The sequence below is a fragment of the Bubalus kerabau genome, chromosome X (assembly GCF_029407905.1).
Source record: "Bubalus kerabau isolate K-KA32 ecotype Philippines breed swamp buffalo chromosome X, PCC_UOA_SB_1v2, whole genome shotgun sequence".
Classification (NCBI taxonomy): domain Eukaryota; kingdom Metazoa; phylum Chordata; class Mammalia; order Artiodactyla; family Bovidae; genus Bubalus; species Bubalus kerabau.
Genome location: NC_073647.1, coordinates 39386114 through 39396301, shown reverse-complemented (window position 1 = coordinate 39396301; position 10188 = coordinate 39386114). Strand labels below are relative to the sequence as shown.

Below are 10188 nucleotides of genomic sequence, written 5' to 3'. Positions count from 1 at the left end.
ACTAGGACCTGATTAAATTCCTGTTAAAATAGGTGTCTTAAATCCTCTGCTTGTGATGAACTTTGCTACCTCAGTAATAAAAACTCAATCTACACATGACCCATGAGGCTGACCTACTTAGAGACAATGTATCTTTGACATAAGCATGGCCTCGTAAGAGTGAATTAGCCCACTGAGATATTAATTCATTCACAAATGTTTGACACCTACTATATTCTAGGGTTAAATCTTCATTTACAACCACTAACCCAATTACATCCATTTTCATCTCTGTTAAAAAGCTGAGTAAATAAAGATAGTCCTGAACTCTCATATATTTTATTATTAGAACCATTATATATATATATATATATATATATATATATATATAGTAAAATGTGTGCATTTCTATATTACTCTTATCCAGAGTTACTTCTTACAAAGATATTTATTTTATTGTTTTGATTTCCAGTAACATAGATTGGCTAAAAGGAGAAAAGAAGAAATGGGTTGAATAGCTGCTATGGATTCATAAATTCTTCCCACAGCCTTTCTTGAGTTGAGGGCAAGTCTGAGCTTGGTGGAGGGTATTGAAATAGACTTCTTGATCAATAGAAAGGTCTCAAAGTTTCTCCATTTCTCACTCTCCCCCTTAAAAATGAAAGAGCTACAGTTTGATCTCCACCTTTGACATATAGTAATTTAAATATCAAAGAGGTATTTTAGTAATGGGTTTCACACTTTTGAAGGAAATAAAAGATTTCCCGTAGCTTTGTTGGCAACAGATCAAAACACTGAATCAAAATAACCTAGATAAACTGTCTTTGGAGTTTGTCCAGAAAGTCCAGGTTCTTGAGTGAAGGATCAAAAGAAGACTTTATTTAGGTCAACTTATTTCTCTAGAAAAACAATAACCCAATTCATCTAATAAGTTGACCAAGAAAAATCCCAAATTTAGATTTTTTCATTTTCTCCCAGAGTCCAACAATTGCTGAAATCATATTTGCTCATCCACTGAGCTTTCATGCCAAATTGCTCTGTGAAGAGAATGTGCTCTGTTCTCTTGTGTGTCATGTTCAACTGTCATGTGATGAACACCCCAAAGCTTTCCTCCATTGCCTGGCTTCAGGGTGGAGACACCCATATTGTTGTCAGCTGCTGATGGCTACCTTGAGAGTCAGTCAAATGGAAGCCTTTATGTTCTGACTCATTCTTTCTCCATACAATAATATCCAGTGGTTAAGCTTCCATGTTCCCAATGCAGGGGGCCCAGGTTCGATCCCTGGCCAGGGAACTAGATCCCATATATGGCAACTAAGACCCAGTGCAGTCAAATAAATACATAAAATAAATATTAAAGAACTGAAGTTCCAGCAGCAAGGGGTTCTAGGATAGAACATGCAGAGCCATGGAGATGGATGTAGGGAACTTGGGTTTACTCTGAGAGAGAACAGACTATAGGAGGGCAAATGTTGAATCAGGGAGACCAGTTAGGAGGCAATTACAATAATCTGAGTCAGAGTGATGATGAATCCAAACACAGTAGTTGTAGATGAACTGGTGCTTCTGATGTACTGCCCACCTCAAACTGTCTTAAGCTAGCTTTTCTGACACGATCCCTAGATTATGTATTATGCATATATATATATATATATATATATATATATATATATATATATATATCTTAAATGTGTGTATATACATTGGTATATCTCTGGTGTCTCATGGTGCTTGGTACATAGTAGGTGCTCAGTAAATGTAGGTTAAACGAAGCATTACTGGAGATATCCAGAAGAGCAAAGGGCTAGATCCTTTGAGTTGTTATAATAATCTTAACAAATTTTCTGGAGGATTTCCTACTTTTCTAATCCCTAAACCATAGATGAGGTGTTAATCACGATTACTTAATTAGAATAGGCCTTGACCTCCTTAAAATGACACCTATATGCAACCTTGGACAGCTCTGTAGGGTGGGCAACAATATGGGCAACTCTCTTCCTCTGGCAATTTAAACCTTAACACAGGTATTTCTACCATCACCCATTTCCCAGAACATTTAACATACATTAATAATAGGCAAAAATATCCATGCTGAGTTGTAACAATATATAGTCTGTGCTTGTGTCTCAGCCCATGTCAAGGAACAGGAAGAAGCTAATAAAATACCCCAATTTTAGAGAAGTTCTGGTTCCCATTTGTACTGTCTTAACCCCTTCATCCAAGGGAATGTGCATACATATATGTTTGTTGGTGTGTATAAATATATATTGATATATTTCATTTTAGATAATATATATGCATACATGTATCTATCCCAAGCTCATATAGCTCCTTTTCTTTTCTATTTTTTAATGTGTGTTTCATACTGGAGTACAGTTGATTTATAGTGTTGTGTTAGTTTCCAGTGCACCTCAAAGTCATCCAGTTATATGTGTACTCCTTTTCTACTGATACTGTAGATTATGAGAATAAGAGAAAGGAATCGCCCCTCTCTGATCTCAGGATCAGAGCTCCCCCTCAGATAGCATGTTGATACTGGTAGAAGCTGAATACACATGTCTATAAAATGGGGAAAACATCAATAGAAGTACTTGTATTTTTCATATTTTGTCACCCTGATATCTCTGTATAGGCTCTGTAGCTATCATAATCTTATTAGTATTAAATGGGCAACTTGGAGTCAAAAGCGAAAGCCTGTTTTCTAATGATTATGCCAAAGTGAGGTCGTAACCTTGTGGACAATGACAATCACAAAGTGGTTCTTGATGATTTTTAATGAATCTGGATTTATTTTTTTTTCTAATGCTGCACTATGAGCATGGCTTGCAGTCAGGCTTTGGAAGGCTATTCGAATTGGTAATTAAATACAATCTGTACACTGACTGGCACAGAAGGTGAGGAGAGAAGAAGCCATACCTGCCAACGATGCTCAGTTGCTGTGACAACAAGATTTGAAAGATTGGATTAAATCAGACACAGAGGGTCCCTGATCCAGGGCTGTCCACTTTCACAGCCAGACATATGTACGGATGGCTCTTGCTCACTTTTTGGGTAATGTTCACTGAAGTTGCCTGCAGACTTCTGCCCCTCAGAAAACTCTAGCTTCCTCATCACTGCCAGTGTCAGTGATGAAACAATCAGAAAGGTCAGTCCTCCATCCACTGCCACCCAACCTGAAGCCTCTCAGACACTAGTGATCACCTTCCACTCACAATATTGCCCTTTATTTCTCACTGGGATAGAATTTTTGCCTTAAGCAAACAATAGAAGTATATCTCTGACCAAAGCCTCCAAAATACTGAAAAAAATGATTGTATTCAGTTGTGCGATGATAGCTGATTTTTAAGTCCTTTTTCCAAAATATGTTTCATGATGTCATGAGAATATTTCCCTAATAAAACAATCAAGTACTAAGTGATTTCTAGGTTTGCCCCTATGATGGCAGAGAAAATATCCATATGTCCATCTCTCCTGAGGAATGCTATTTGGAATGCCACATCCAGTCACCCTCTTAACACTGTAGCCCAGCCTGTCACAGCCCACTAAAGACCTCTAAAAGCTGTACACATGACCATTGCATCAGCACTCAATTTCTAGTGCTCTTACTATAGAGAAAGGGAAAAAAAATACACACAGGCAAATTGCTGATAAACGTCAGAGATGCACCTCAGTCAAGAGCCTCTCCCCTTATACTTCTTCCATGTTTTCTCAGTAGCATTCAGAATTATACATCTCAACATCTCCCTTTCTCTTCAGAAACCTTGTCACATTTTCTTAGAGTTCCAGCCATTTCAAGGAGATCATAGGTGGTGGTGGATTAATTACAGAATTTGATCCCTTGTGCTATATATAATGCTACATAACTCGAGCAAAGCAGCCTTCTTTTTTAATTTTTATTTTTAAACCACTTTCAATGGTGATTATGTAGTCTCATTAAGAGAGAGGCTACCCATACATTTCACAGCACACTCCTAACATGACTGCATATCCTTCTGCTTATGTGTAAACTTACCCAAGAACTTCAGCATCACTTCTCATCATGTGATCAGAGAAACTTTCTTGTCCCTCATCTTCCTCCTTATTTAGAATATCCCTAAGCAACGACTCAAGTAGCCAAAGGAAACAGGCCGGAGAGGATGTTGGGAATTTAGCTAACTTACCTCCTGCTATGGCCTAACTCTCTCTTCTAGATCTGAAAGAAATATGGAGTTTGCTGAACTGAACTGAGCTTTTCTAAACATCAGTTCCCTTAAATAGGAAAGGGTGGTTGCAATGATTATAAATAATACATGCAAAGTAGCTAATTACAGACCTGGCTTTCAGTAGGCAATCAATAAATTGTAACTATTTTTATTTTGCTTATAAGCTTGAATTTCTACTGGGGTGGCATCCACTATGGAAAACTGGCAGTCTAGACAGGAACAAATATCCAGACTTGATTAAAGCCACAAACAGAGTCTGGGATGAGGATCAGACCTTTAGGACATGTCCATAAATGGGTTCTGAAATGAATGTGGCGCCAGTGACTGGAGGATGGATGACCTCTTTAGCCCCTGACTAGGGTAAGGCAAGTGAGGTACCTAAGGTGCAAAATTTAAGAAGGCATTCACTTTCTGGTGCCTGCACTATACTCCCTGGTGGCTTAGACAGTAAAGAATCCACCTGCAATGTGGGAGAGCTGGGTTTGATCCCTGGGTTAGGAAGATCCCCTGGAGAAGGGAACAGTTACCCACTCCAGTATTATTGTCTGGAGAATGCTATGGACAGAGGAGCCTGGTGGACTACAGTCCATGGGGTCACAAAAAGTCAGACATGACTGAGTGATTTTCACTTTCACCTTCACTCCATACTCACATGACCTGGAGAGTTGGTGCTTCCTTAAATGTTCTGCCCTAGATGCTTCATTTGCTTGAGTTTGGTCCAGGCCCTGTCTGAATTCCACATCCTTTGGGAGTGGGTAGTAGAGAGTGGCTGTACCACGTGGAGTGGCCTGCAATGATCCACCAGCTGCCACGAAGAGAACACCCTGGCCTGGGTTGTTAGCACTCAGAGGTCACAGGTAAAAGAGGAGCTAGGGAACAATCATAGAAGAGAAAAGACTACAAATTGAGTTGGGCCACCACTGTTTTAAACATCTTTCAGTCATGCACAACAGAGTGTTCCCATGTCAAAAGGGTTGACTATTTAGAAGGAAGATCTGCCTTTTAGCAGAAGTACCTGAGCCAAGGGAAATGCTTTAAGACCTATATTTTATTAGTTGTTTCTGGCATAAAGAGTATAAAAGCATGACCTCTAAAGAGATGACTAATACAACAGGATATGGTTCATAGTTCTCCTAAGACTCATCTATGAGTGTTGCTTTCCACTTTACAGAGAGCTTTAAAATTCATCATCATATCTGTTCATTACAACTCAGAGACTGCAATCTAGATACTATCATTTCCATGTTATAGAAGAGGCAGCATGAGGCAAAGAGAGGGTTACTGCCTTAGTGATGCAACTTTTCAGGAGCAATCGTAGCAGAGGGGCGAGAGTTTGTCCAGGAGACGTTGACTTTTACATCAGGCAGTGCTTTGAATCCTAAACCCATCACTACAAGTGAGCTCTGCAGCCTTGGGAAACCGATTTCACCCTTCTTTTATTCCTGTTTCCTTATCCATAAAATCTAGCCTACAAAATCCAGGCTTGTTGGGTTGCAGTGGGCAATAAATTAGAAAGCAGGTACCAAGTGTTCAGAACCATAGTAAGTCCTCAACAAATGTCATCCTTTTCTCCGCGGTTCACTATTGTACTGATTTGCAGTGTCTCTGCTCCAGATTTTGTCAGGAGCCCTTTTCTAGATGACTTCCCCTCTGAATGCACAGTTGGCATCTCTAGCTGGAAGATGAATGACAAAGAAGGGTCCTTTGTTCATTAAACAAATCCTTTCCCACAGCTAAATGGGAGGGGGCCCTGGGAGACTGGCCGTCATTTTCATTGGATATTAATCAATGCATGAATCACAGGCTGCAGCTCTGAGTGGTGGGGGGATGGGCGGGCTGGGTGGGAAGCATTTTTAGAACTGTCACTTTAAAAATATGTTCCCTCCTGCCTTGCGGCTCTCTCAGTGGGCAGATTTGAAAATAGAAACAAGTAACTTTAATTAGACTCTAATTAGCCCCACAAGTTTGGTGAGCTAGGATAGTTTATCTTAGGAAGAAAAAAATGTAATAACAGACGGAGGATTTTCCAGCCACCACAACTTTAATTACAATCCCAAACACCTCAAGCGTGCTTACTGGGCCAATTAAATCAGCAGGGCAATGGCAGAGCGCATGCACTGGATGCCAGACCCAAGCTATGAGGAGGTTTTCAACTGGAGTTTGTTTCCAAAGTAATTTGAAAAACAGATAACTTATAATACTTACTTAAACAGAAGCAGGAGGCCTTTAAACTGTGGTTAATGCCCGAGGCATAGGATCTCAGAGATGGAGACTCTCTCCAGCTCAGGGTTTCTCAAGAATAAGCCCTTGGCTGGGTGTCCCTAAGCCTCTTTGCTTCAGTCTCCTCCTCTAAGATGGAGCAGTTTGGCCCTTCTCTCTCCCACTCCCCTTTGCACCTGGGTAGGAGATTCAGCTGACTGATCACTTCACAGAGAGAATCCTTGCTCTAGATACCCTTCTGGTGTCTTCTGACACATCAGTGCAGCCAGTCCACAGCAGACTGAACTCTGCCTCTGAACTCAAGAAAGGGGACTGTCCAAAGAAAAACAATACTTCCTCTGCTTCCAGTGACACACCTTAAAAGGGAAAGCAGATGAAAGAGGCCCGGCATTGCCCTGACCGTGTTCGGGTGAATGACAGTCAAAACTCATGTCCAAACTAGCCATTCAACCTTTACCTGAGGTTGGAATGAGAAGTCCAGGGAGGTAAGGATAAACTTTCCATTTCTCCCCATCCCCCACCAACCCCAAATGCATTTTCCATACCAGCTGAGAGAAATCCAACACCTGTAACCCATAAACAGGCAGGTGGGCCCTGCCCCCATTCACAAATCTAGTGAATTCTTACAGTTAAGGGCCTTTGAGGCTGGCTGTCAGGAGAATGTTCTGGTGCCTTCCTTTTGTTTCCTCAGAGTTATGTTGAAAAAGAGCCACCTCAGCCAGTCAATGTTGTCACCTGAAATGACTAATGTGATGGGAGTGACATAGCAGTCAGTGGGTGGGTGGCCCTTCACGCATCTGCCACTGAGCACTGAGAGGGCGCAGTGTAGTGAGGGGCCAGCCACTGATGGACTCCTGTTCATTTCCAGTGTTTTCCATGGCATTACTCACTGAGCTGAACCCAGTGCTCTCATTCTTCTAACAGCTATTTAAGTGCTAAAACGTTGTCTGGCCCTGGACTAGCTTCTGAAGGTGCAGAAAGGAATGAAGCAGGGTCCTTCGGCTCAGGGAGCAGGCTGCCTAGCAAGAGGTGAACGTGGGTCCATGGTGGGGGGAAAGGAAAGAAATGGGGAGGTGTCCGCCAAATATCAAAACTCTGAAAACTGACCCTTCAATGTTGTAAAGAAGCAGATCAGTGCTGGTTGAAACCATGAGGTCTATTATGTTCCATCTGACATCAACTAAATCAAAACCCCTTGATTAAGCTGAAAAAGGTTACTTGCTTTACCTTTCAAGTCACCAAAGGAAAATGTCCCAAGGGCAGAGACCTCACCAGTCCATTTACTGTAACCAGGGCTTGCTCTGGTTCCAAATGACTCCTCTCTCCTCTCAGACAATTCCAGGAATCCTCAGGAAGGGACTCATTCTCTTACACAGACTCAGACTCTTATTTTGTCTTTTCAGTTCTCGGCTTATGTAAGTTATATGTCTGGCTTCTGACAACAGCAAAAATGTCAGTAACATTAAAAATAAAACTTGACAATAATAATAAGCAATATTTAATAAGTGGATACTATATAGCAGGCAGTCAGCTAAGTGATTCACATTTAATTGTAAGTTTGCTGCTGCTGCTGCTGCTAAGTCGCTTCAGTGTGTCCAACTCTGTGCGACCCCATAGACGGAAGCCCACCAGGCTCCCCCGTCCCTGGGATTCTCCAGGCAAGAACACTGGAGTGGGTTGCCATTTCCTTCTCCAAATTGTAAGTTTAGAACTTATTTAATCCTCCAAACAACCGTCAGTAATAGATACTATTCTTTTCTCCTTTTTCCATGCAAAGAAACTGAGGCTCTAAGAAATAATCTTGCCAAAAATAGGAAGCAGTAGAGCCAGGATTCTAAAGCAGACAATCTAAATCCAGAGCAAACTGTCCATTGGCAGCAGGTGCTGCAGCTACTGCATGGAAGCCGATTGCACTAAAGGGCAACGGTGCTAATGTTTGTGCCAAGAGCTCTGACACCCAAAGTCATGAACCAAAGGCAATGACACCACGACTACCACTGTTGATGTCACTGTCGGTAATGAAACCTACTGCTGTCATCACTGCCATTAAACAGGATGAAGCCCTTCCAAAATCCCTCATTCAAGCAAAAAAGCGCTCTCTTTTTAGAAGAGATCTTTTTAACTCTTATTAGATTACTGGCCGTTTCATCCTCCCAGAAGGATGAGTGATGAATTCATAGGAACTGTGCCAGAGGACCACTGAAATAGCCAATAGTATTACACTGTTCTTGAAATCACTGACCTATCGTCTTTGAATCAAGTACCTCCTCTTGAACATTCTCCAAACAGGAGTTCTTTCCCAGGGAACACTTCAAACCCTCCTGTATGGACTCCCTAGTACTTCCATGTGATCACACTCCAGACAGTAGAGATGTTGTGGCCACCTCCAGAAGTCAAATGGACCCCACCACAAGTTTGGATTGAATGTCAGGACTGATGCTGCTGCTTATACACCAAGAGAATATGAAAAGGTTTATTACCTACATTGCTCTCCAGGGAGAACAGGGCAGGGTCCCAGGATGTCCCAAAATGGCTTGCTATCAGCAGGCCAACCTGAAAAGTGGAGTCAGATGGACTCCTCATTACAACACATATGTTTGAATCTTAGGATAAAATGGAATTTAGACTCAAGTTAGAAAAACCCTTTGGCCCAACTTCAGTTATTTTGCTGATGGAAATGCAGATATGGATCTCCCCCACCAGTGTATTCTCAAAAATCATTATGTATATAATATATATAAAGGCATAACGATGTATTTCTATATTTGAAGCAGTTGGGAGCAACATTACCTAATTCATGTTATTTGGCTTTTTATATCATTTCATTATTGGATAGATTTAAAGTTCTATTTCTTGATCTGTTAATTATAGAAATTCTCTTGACTCTCCACTTTGGGAATCTCCCTTCCTCCTTTATTTCCTCTTTTTACTTCCAAGGTTTATATACTGTAATTAGACTTGAAAGGTTCTATATTGGAAAGGTTGATCCCATTTATATTCCTTTTGCTAACATCCTTTCCTGTGCTTTGACTCCAGCTTGATACTAAAAGTTAAAAGATTAATTAACAGCATTCACACTATTATGAGGAAGTCAGTATTATAAGGTGGAGAGTTAAGCCATGTGCTATGGGTGCACTTTATTCTCTGTGATTCCAATGTCTTGACCACTGTGACACTCAAGAACACTCACAGATTTTCCTTTCTTACATTGAAACATATGTCATAATTTAGCTCATTTCATAATGAAACAACACAAAAGATGTCAATACATCTTTTGTTCTTTTGTTTTTCTGGCTTTTTCACATCTGCTTTCCTTTTTCTTATTGGAAAAGGAAATTACATATACATAGTACCTCCTTCATCACATTTCTAATGACTTCCAATTTCTTACTCATTCTTTCTCTTGTTAGGAATGTGGTCCTCTTTTTTTTTGTTGTTGTTGTTGTTTTTCCTGAGGTTCACTGACCATGTGATCTGGTTGTTTCATACTTGGAACATGGCTTCTTTATCTTTGAATTTGGAGCTGTCTTTTTATTTATATTCTGGCTTTTATTTTTGGGTCTTAATCATATCTTCCCATTCTTTCTTTGTCTCCTTCTACTCTTATTTCAAGAAACCCCTCAATTCCCTGAAGCCCTTCTTCCCAAAGCCCTGCATTCTCCTGACTGTCTGGACTGATTGCCCTGATGATCTACTGCAGAGTCTAAATTCTGAGACTTATATTCACTACTCTCAACAGTTAGAGCCACTGTTGTGTGGGGTTTGTTTATATTCATTCTCTTCCTTG

At 40.7% G+C, this 10188-nt stretch overlaps 1 long non-coding RNA gene across 1 annotated transcript; it reads right to left on the bottom strand.

Moving 5' to 3' along the window:
* Positions 1-5211: 5211 nt before the first annotated feature.
* LOC129639483 (uncharacterized) lies at positions 5212-6813 on the bottom strand. Its single transcript, XR_008708426.1, has 2 exons — positions 6387-6813; positions 5212-5856 (listed from the first exon to the last, which is right to left on the bottom strand). It is a non-coding gene; the product is annotated as an uncharacterized LOC129639483 (long non-coding RNA).
* Positions 6814-10188: the final 3375 nt, after the last annotated feature.